General features: G+C 42.3%; 1 protein-coding gene across 3 annotated transcripts in view; it reads left to right on the top strand.

The window, feature by feature from the left end:
* Positions 1-894: 894 nt before the first annotated feature.
* The window catches only part of LOC120979081 (activating transcription factor 7-interacting protein 1-like), a 53448-nt gene continuing 43967 nt past the window's right edge, over positions 895-10375 (top strand). For all 3 annotated transcript variants that reach the window (XM_040407628.1, XM_040407629.1, XM_040407627.1), the window contains exons 1-2: positions 895-1053; positions 1142-1227. The gene's annotated coding sequence lies outside the window, so the exon portion shown is untranslated. The remainder of the gene's footprint in view (positions 1054-1141; positions 1228-10375) is intronic.

The raw sequence follows: 10375 nt of genomic DNA, 5'->3' as shown, positions 1-10375 counted from the left end.
GTAATTTACTTAGACTTTCCTTCAAAGTAAGCCATTGGACTCAGGATATGAAAACTGGGCTTCAGAAATGTGTCAAGGGTAGGGCATGCATGTATGTAATATGTATGTCACTATAGTACTATTGCAACAATGTCCCCAATCCCGGACAACCCCTTTAAGAATAGAAAGAGCCATGTGTAAGTTAATAAATAACACATTTTGCAGAATCATTTCCTATAAAACTAATAATCAATCTGCTCAGCTCCTTCTGCTCTATTACATGCTGCCTGCAGATTGGATTGCTTTTCCATGGTGAGAGTTCCCTTTAAAGGGGTATTCTGATTGTAACAAGTTATCCTATACCCCATCTAGTTGATAGAACAGTTAGATTGGTGGGGCCGACCAACAGAACACCCTCTGATCACTTCTTGATGCCGTCTTGGAAGCCAGAATCAGGAGTGGATGATAAAAGTAGAGAATATAAAGGACAGATCGGATTTCTCTATTTCTGAATTCACTCCTGATGGCGGCACCCTGAATGTTTTCTCTTCATGTTGTTTCCTATCAAGGAGGCCTTCTACAAGTTGCACATTAAAGCAAATGATTTTTCTTTCCTTTGTGCTTCAGTATTCTTCCTTAAAACATGAAACTTCTTTTCTGCTGTGGTCGCAATCCTCAGAAAATCAAGATTTAACAAAGTTGAGGATTTCTACTATTCAGGGAAGTTGTGGAATGGGTCTCTGATTTGAGTCTTTTGAGCAGCATATTCCCACAGGTCATGTTTCCCAAGCTTCAGGTTTTCATTGGCTAGCACATAAGGAACAGTGCTTACTCCTGCCTTGATCATGTCCTGTTTGTCTTTTTCTGTGAGCGATTAGTTTAGTCTGCTGGTGCTGCTGTGTGTGGTGTGGGAGGGCCCTCGCTGCACACATTTGCTGCAGTACTCTTAGTTGGCAGGCACAGAAAAGCAGCACAAAGAGGCCAGACCATAGTAACTACACGATCAGCCTGTCTCCCACAGCTTTTACTTTGCCTTCATTTTTCCTTTTGTCATTGATTTTGCACTTTATGCAGGTAGTTTTTACATGCTAGTGTGGATAGAACATGATTGTATTTGTGCCTTGATGTATGTTTTATTTATTTTTTCTATATTAATGTCTAGTGTGTGTAATAGCAAATACATGTTGGGGTACACCTGGCGGTGTGTCCAAAGAGGGGAAGATTGCTTCGCGGGCATTGTTTTGCCAGGTAAGGCAGTTTATTTTAGTATTTTATTGTGCAGTTCTGTTAGAACACTTCTTTATGATTATACTGCTAAAATGAATTCCACTTAAACTGCAAGTTTGGTGTCCAGAGACTGAAGGTGGGGGGTGTATTTGGGGGAGTGGCAAGCTTTTTGAAGTAATTGTGCCAAAGCGCCACCCACAGGGGACTTAATGACACTGTCTGTAGGTAGGTAAATGTGCATGAATTTGTAAAGCCTGTTAAAATGTATTTGGCATCAGATGGTTTTAGACCTTTGGTTTGACGTGTATCTGTATGTGCATTTTTATATTTATGAAAGATCCTGCTTCCTAAAGATGTCTTGGGCTCAGCATTTTCTAATGTAGTGATTTAAGTATAGTGTTAGTGATATTTTCAGCAGCCACTATAATAACTTTCCATTTGTTTACTCCTAATGTCTTTTAGTTATTGTCTGTTGCTGTTGCAGCACACTCTAGTGTTTATATTCTGTATTGTTTCCTTTTCAGTTTTTGGTGTCACTATGTTGCATTATTAAATAAATATGTACTCTGCACACCTGGGATCCGGTGTGGGTGCCTGTGAGAGTGGTTTAGACCATATAGAGTTAATCCTCTGCACTCCAAAAGATTTGTGCAAAATACATTTTCACATTTAATTCTTAGTTTGCAGAATATCATTTGTGCTCATCCAGAGCAATTCATTTATACATCATAAGTATTAAGCCATATCGGACGACCTTCTTCAGCGGGGTCTTATGGCAGAGTAGAGAGGCAGGCGCTGGATGTGCTCATCCAGCGCCTGCCTCTCTACTCTGCCATAAGACCCTGCTGAAGAAGGTCGCAATGACCGAAACGTCCGGGAATGTTTGTCCGATATGGCTTAATACTTATGATGTATAAATGAATTGCTCTGGATGTACACAAATGATATTCTGCAAACTAAGAATTAAATGTGAAAATGTATTTTGCACAAATCTTTTGGAGTGCCGTGGATTAACTCTATACTATGTTGCATTAGTCTCTTAATTTTTTATTTATTTTCTTGTTTTTGTAACATTTAGCGAGTCTGTTATGCTTTTATTTTTTTTAAATTTTTTTTGTAAAGCGACCGTGCAATCTAATTAGGGCTCATTACAATTCCATTAAAGGCATATACCAACTTTAAATTATTTTTAGTAATAATAAAGTAAAAAGAATAACATTCATGTTGAATTTCGTAATTATTAAAGGGTTATTCCCATCACAGACAATGGCCGCATATCGCTAGGATATGCCCCCATTGTCTGCTAGGTGCGGTCTCACCTCTGGGACCCGCACCTACACCAAGAACGGAGGGGGGAAAGTGATGGAGGGTGCACTGTGCACGCACAGCCGTCCTCCATTCATTTCTACGGGGCCGCCAAAAATAGAGCTGGCTCGGCTATTTCCGTCAGCCCTATAGAAATGAAAGGGAGCAGTGGCCGCACAAGCGCGGTGCGCTCCCATTCACTTGTATGGGGAGAACGCTTGAATGTGGGCGGCACCTATCAGACAATGGGAGCATATCCTTGCGATGTTCCCCACATTGTCTGTGATGGGAATACCCCTTTAATCCCCCAATGACTTTTTTGACACCTGTCAGTATTGGTCGGATTAGTAAATGTGCCGAACTGTGCAATAATTTGGTCCCTAAGAGCACATCATGGGGACCGTAGTGCATGCCCACATTTTGTAAATCTATTTGAGAATTGAGCTGTGCGTGGGGCAAGTGATCTTTCCATTTCATGAACCAGAAAGGATGGTATTCACTGTATGTGCACGTATGACAACATTTGCAAGGTTCTTTGGAAGGCTCAAGTAAGTCTATGTTCACATTGGTTTCAGAGGCTCAGATAGGTCATTCCAAAAAGTACAAGATGCTGAGTTTTCTAACGGAAATCTGACCCCATTAAAATGAGTTTTGGCTGTCCAGCAACATTTGTTACTTGTCATTTAAAAACTCTGGCGCTTCCATTGTTTGTCATCTTCCTATAACCGAGCAAGGGAAATCAAAGCGCTGGTGTAAACCCAGCCTGTGCCTTAGGTGGGCCCTAGATTTTTGTCTGATCTGAGAACAGCCAAATTATAAACAAGCGTAATTATTGGCTAGATGAGGATGATGGCTGTCGCCAAAACAATCACTATCTAATGTCTGTGTCTATCTTCCCCCAGCTTTTCCTTTTAATATGCATGCTTGGCTCTGTTTGTAACAGTATGGGGTGGGGGGGGGGGGGGGGGGGGCTGGAAGACAGTCCCTGACAGAAGCAGATCCTTGCTACCCCAGATAATCGATGTCCGGGCAGATAGGGGGCCCAGAACGATGGCAAATTCTGCTGACAATCTATGGCCAGCCGTTTACCTTTCGATTCCAAAGGTTTCCACATTGTTTATGCTGTTTAAAAGGAGTTTGTCACCAGGACAGATCCCATTAACTTAATGCATCTATTAGACAACTGAAAATAAGTGAGCAGGTTCAGTAGCAGCCCCCTTGAGCCCACATTCAGGGGCCGTCCGAAAACACATCCAGAGGTATTTATAAATTTATTTGCAGCTCTGCTGTGGTGTTTAAGTCAAAATATGGCAAACACAAATTTTGCATCAGAATTTGAGAATTCTCAACAATTTTCAAAATTGGCTAAAAAGGGGTGAGGTTTGGAGGGAGGGGCAAATGCTATCATAGCCCACCTGATGTACTATATCATTCACCAGGGGCTGTACGTTAGTTTATGGTGCCCTCCGCATCTTCCTCTAAATAAATTAGGTGCATCTTACTCAAGTGCACATGGCATCAAGACAATGAAAATGCCTGACGTCGAGTTGACGTCGTGCTGAGCCAGCTCATTAAGTAGGACCATGTAGAGCACCTATTTGGCACCTTTCATATTAAAAAACAATAAATAAAAACAAAATGGGAAGGGTCAGTAGTGTGGTTTAATGTAGAGCCATGAACAGAGTTGCACCAAGGCTTATTTTCCTTAGGGCAGCTGTGAAAGTGGTCCAGTTCCTTTATTTCCAGACATTAAGCAATGATCCCTGTGTGAACAGGTTTTCTAGGTTCAAAAGACAACAAACTCTTTGTTTAAATCTTGACATTTTGTTTTTCTGGGATTTTAATATTGATGATCCTAAGGAAATTCAATCAATATCTGATCAACACCCTCCATCACTCTGCCGATCAGCAGTCATAGTCAGTCCAGTGCTGGAACTACACAGCTCCGTACGTTGTAGAAAGGATGGAGTCGGTTATTGCAGCGCTTCTCACAATGAAGTAAGGATAGGCCATCAATATTAGAGTCCCGAAAACCCCTTTAGTATAATTTCAGATTCACCATGGTTTCCCCTCTGTTTTCGGCCACATTTGTTTTTTCCTCTGCATGGAGACTTGTTCTTAGTAGGGACAGCACGTCCTAATAGCGAGTCAGCCGCTGCCCGCTGTAATGACCTCACTATGCAGCAGAAAAGTTTTTCAAAAAGTAACTACACATTCATAAAATTTAACATGTCGTAGTGAGGACCTGGACCCTTACCTATTTTTGAAAGGAAGAGGCACTCATTTTCAGCCAAATGCTGTGCCCCTCTGTTCATCTCTTCTGACTCATATGGCAAGATTTATCAAAAGAAAAGAAAACTGACTTCGTTCCCCATAGCAAGCGATCAGACTCAACCTTTAAAGAGGACCTTTCACCTGGATATCCTTAATCTAATTATTTTCCTACCTTTATAGTGCAGCCCCCACTGATGTCTTGGCACTTTTTTCTAAAGCAGTTCGTCCACTGTGGTCCCTGTATCTTTTGGCGCCCCATATGCTAATGAGGTGACTCGGTTATACTAGGCGTGGAGTTGTACTTCTCCTGGGCGCGGTTATCTTCTCCCTGGCTGCAAGCGCATCCAATCAGAGCGCCCCGCTCTTATCCAGGGAGAAGGAGCTCAAGTTCTCGCGGGAGAAGGAGCTGCGATAACCTTAGTCGCCTCATTAGCATATAGGGCGCTAAAAGATACAGGGACCACAGCGGACGAACGGGGGGTTCTTTAGAAAAAAAAAGTGCCAAGACATCAGTGGGGGCCGCACTATAAGGTAAGATAATAATTCGATTAAGCATATCCAGGTGAAAGGTCCTCTTCAATTTTTTCAGAGCTCCTTTCAAAAATGAAGAGTGGAATCTGGTTGCTATGAACAACTAAGCCAGTTTTCCTTTGCACAAATCTTGATAAATCGCCCCCATAGACTTCTATGAGCCAGTTTTCAGCTGACAAGGAGTCTATCATAGATGAAGGGGCACAGCGCTCATCAAAGCTTGTATGACCCTTTCAGTGATTGTGGTGGTCTTGGCACCTGGATCGCCACCTATTAAAACTTCTGACGCGTCACAATTATCACAGTGCAGTTATTCTTTAATTTGCTTTGTTATGGATTTGAGTAGAATTTAATGACCTCTTAGTGTCAGACCGCACTCCGTGGGGCAGATTTACTAATGCTGTCTAAAAGCACATTTACACGCCCCAAGCAAGCAGACACTTATCAAGACATGAAGTGTTCCTTCCCAATAACTACCTGCTCGCCATCACCCATCCTCATACAAATTCATAGTTTCTGGGCAGCAGAGTGCAGTTTCCGCAGCCTGATCTGCTGCCCAGAAGCAATGATTGATCTTCATGAAAGATCATTTCACCTGATGAACAAGCGTTTTGCTTCGTAAGAAGGTTTGTTCCTGATAATTGGGCTGTGTAAATCCAGCATAGGATTTAAGGTCTTTTTACACGGACCAATGTCTCAGGCAGTTATCAGGAGTGAACGGTAGCTATCTGGTCGTCAGTGGAGATAAAGGCTGCATTTACATGTATGGGTGATGGCTACAGTGATCCCGGGCAGCAGATCCCTGTGTACACGGTACAATCTACTGCACAGAAATATTTTTTTTAGGTTCTGGCTGAAAGAAATTTATCACAGTGGCTGTTGCATGTAAATTTGGTGCAGCTTTAGACTGTGTAGTCTGTTTATACCACCTATTATGGCTCGCTCAGACGAGTGTGTGCAATCTGGAAATTACGCTGTTGTGTGTGAGTGTGATCCTCCGTTCTGGACGCTGCTCTTATAGTGACAGCTTTGTCAGTGTGATCCTGTAGAAGTAAGGTCAAGCAGAGCCACATAGCATTAGAATTCAGTATAGTGTTGTGCCTTTCTGCAAGACGAGCAGTGTCAAGAACGGAGGATCACCCTTGCACACGCAGCGTAATTTCCAGAGTGCACACGCTCGTGTGAAAAAGAGCCCTTAGTCGGCTTAATCTGTTCGCGATGAGGTGTGGAGTAATAGCCAAGCCGGATCCGTCGTGACACACAATGTAAGTCAATGGGGACAGATCAGTTTTCTCGGACACAATAGAAAACTGATCCGTCCCCTTTGACTTTCAATGGTGTTCACGACGGATCCATCTTGGCTATTTTAAAGATAATACAACCGGATCTGTTCATAACGGATGCAGACAGTTGTATTATCATGACGGAAGCGTTTTTGCTGATCCATGACGGATCCAGCAAAAACGCTGGTGTGAAAGTAGCCTTACCTTTACATTGCATGTTCTATTAAAAAGTCGCATACGATAAGCATGGATCTTACTGGAGTGAAATTGTGCAATTTTTGTGACTTTTTAAATTGTCGCAATAGTAAATCTGTCGAGATTAATTTACATAAGAAAACACGCCCACTTTCAGAAAACTGGCAAGCATAGCGCAGAGCCAAAGTTTTATTTTTATGCGCAGTTTTAGCGAATGCGCAAACATTTTAGACTTTTTCACTCCATTATTTTGACTTGAGCTAATGATAAAACTGACCCTAAGAGTTTGAAACTAAGATCTTTGGCAGAACTAACATCTTTTTGTTATTATGCATATTACGATTTTCCTGTCTTCACTGGTGTCTGTCTTGTCATCATTGTAAAATTATGTTGAGAGGATAGGAGATCAGTTCTGAATTCTCCGGCCATCACCCAGCAGTACCAGTGAAGACATCTGTACTTACCTGCTCTCCTCTGCTTTGTTCTAGTTCAGTTGCTCCCAGGCAGTCTTCACTGGACTTCAGTTCATGTCTGTCAGCTCCTGCAAAGACGGGCCTCAGCTGTGACATGTCCCTAAGCAGCACATGTGACCCTGTCCTTGTGGAAGTTAACAGAATGAGACCGAAAGTCAGGTGAAGATAGCCTGGGAGCCACAGAGCCGGAACAGAGTGGAGGGAAGCAGGTATCAATTTCAAGTAGAAGGCTCAGTACCACAGATATCTCTTGATCACACTGGTCATGCCAGGCACCATCTCCTAGGCTCCAGTATTCATTTGGTGCAGGAGCATTGCTTTACTGCTCCTCATTATTACAACTAGAACTTTTCACCAGATGCTTCTTCTTGGTGGGAGGCGTGCAGTGCTTTATAGTGTCCTGGCAACGTCTGAGTGTCTAATGGGCATACAGTAGTCGGCTTAGGGATCTGTGGATGTCTGTGTGCCCATAGACACACAAACAACATTGTCTGACATTGAATTATGTACAATAAAGGATAATTACTTAAAGGGATTGTCTGAGTTATTTTTTTGTTATTTGTATGTTTCTAACTAATCAAATGTAGCAGCTTTACCATGCACTTACTGCATCTGTAGTTGCTCCTTTCTCAGATTTCACTGAGGGTCACATGACCTGTGATATCATCTTCTCTCCCTGCTCTGATGATGTTACGTACACAAGCCTCAGAGATCAGATATGTGTCTGTACCTGAGACATCACTGTGCTTGCAACGCCCTTCTGTTCTGCTGCTGCTGCTCTCTTCCCTGTGTTTCCCTCCCACTGGATACTTCAGGAAAGATTAACCCCTTCAGGAGCACAGACTCCGAGCTGAAGGATTTACTGAGTAGCTGCAGGCAGTGAGGAGAAAAATACTGGGCACAGGAGCTGACAGACCAGAGGAGTTCTGCACAAGAACAGGTAGGGAGAAGATCTTGTGTGTATCAGCAGTCCTACACATACAACATGCTGCTGAGTATCCCAGCAGGCAGACATGTCACTCAGGGCAGCACTTATATTCACTCCCTCTGCAGAGCAGGGGGAGGCGCAGATATTGTTATTGCAGGTAAACAAAGGGCCAGAAGACAACCAGGGAAATTAGGAAATATATTTTTTACCTAAGGGTACTTTCACACTATCGTTAAAGTTTTCTGGTATTGAGTTCCGTCACAGGGGCTCAATACCGGAAAAAAACGCTTCAGTTTTATCCTAATGCATTCTGAATGAAAAGCTTTCCGTTCAGTATGCATCAGAATGTCTTCAGTTCAGTCTCTCTTACGGTATTTAGCCAGAGAAAATACCGCAGCATGCTGCGGTATTTTCCCTGGACAAAATTCGGGAACACTTGCCATTGAAATGTATTAATGCCGGATCCGGTACCAAGTGTTCTGGAAAAAGGATCCGGTTTCCCGGTCTGCACATGCGCAGACCTTTAAAAATGCGAAAAAAATAATTACCGGATCCGTTTTTCCGGATGACACCGGAGAGACGGATCTTGTATTTCAATGCATTTGTCAGACTGATCTGCATCCGGAAACAAATGCTATCTATTTGCATATACGGATTTCCGGATCCAGCAGGCAGTTCCGGCAACAGAACTGCCTGCCGGAATCCTCTAACGCAAGTGTGAAAGTACCCTAAAACTTGCTTAGCTCAGTTATATATTGCTGCCCATCTCAGATTTACAGATAGAGAGATATATAGATATAGATATATATATATATATATATTAATTTTTTCATAACTCGGACAACCCCTTTAAAGGCATTTTCCTGTGAAGCCCCTTTTATGTGTATGTGGATAAAGGCTATTAAACCACATCAAAATGTGCAGCATTTATTGTATCTGATTTACTAGGTTATGCCACAATCTGGTCGGATCTCAGGACATGAGATATTTTTCCCAGTCTTGCTGTTACTAGGCAGACTTCTCCATCCCCTCCTTCTCTGTGCAGTCAGCTGCTCCTGCTTCTCCTGATTGGCCTGCATAATGAGAGGCATGAACACCAATGGTCGCTTCTATGCAAATTGTACACTCATTCAATTGACATCAGACAGGGCTGGTGTGGTTATTTGCCGGGAGAGCTGATCTTTGACGGCACCATGGCTGCAGGGGGCTCCCTTTCTGGTATGCTTTTTTATATACTTTTGAAGCCACATTTTAATCCTGTGCTTTTTTTTTTTTTCTTCAGGGAACGGAAATGTTGAAGGAATTGTGCAGTCTCCTGTCTACGGGTTTTATTCATTGCAAATAATAAGGCCTTAAAGGTACACTTATACATGTGGGAGTACACAGTGCTTGTAGTGAGCCATATGCAGTACTAACTTGTATGCATGTTACTGTTTTCTGTTGGATTACGACAGGCCCTTCCTGCTAGTTTTTAAAAACTCGAGCGCAGAATAAACCACTCTTAAGGGTTAGTTACAACACTTTTCCCATATTACCACAAGTTAGAGCAAATGGCTGGACAAGTTAGGGGACAGCCCAGAAATTGTTTTATTGCAGGACTCCGAACAAATACACATCATTTAACGATAAAAAGTTGTAGGATGGGCTTTTAGACTCAAGAAATTTCCCTCTCAGAAAATTCTCCTAAAAACAGATTTATGAAAATCTTAGCTATTCTTTTTTTCTTGACTGTTGAGCGTTAGGCCCGAGACTGTGTGTGAAGGACCTGGTTCTCAAGCATTTAAAATGCCAAGCCCCACAAGTACTTAATTATGGTGACCCCTCCTACACATTTAAACGTCATACTCCAAATTTTAGTTTTCTTATGCTAACTGGCACACACGTTCATATGGCGAATCTAACCATTGACATGGGTAGTTCTGGAGGAATTTGCAAGCCTTTTGCTTTTTAGGCTGTTTGTAAACTATACATGGTCTTCAGTTGTTTATGTTGTGGGAAAATAACGTCTCCACTTTCAGCAGGTTCTAACTATTTGGTTTCTGCAGGTGATTTATTCTGATGTCCAGATTTGAGTCAGTTAGAAATTTTATTCCCTAACATGAGGAAAATTGGCTTCTACCTTGTGAGAGTGACTTGCCTTTCTCTGGATCAACTTTGCAGGATAATAGGCAGAATTGAAT

Source organism: Bufo bufo, chromosome 9 (genome assembly GCF_905171765.1).
Source record: "Bufo bufo chromosome 9, aBufBuf1.1, whole genome shotgun sequence".
Taxonomy (NCBI): Eukaryota; Metazoa; Chordata; class Amphibia; order Anura; family Bufonidae; genus Bufo; species Bufo bufo.
The sequence above is the reverse complement of the archived record's forward strand: the minus strand, read 5'-3'. Positions and strand labels throughout refer to the sequence as shown.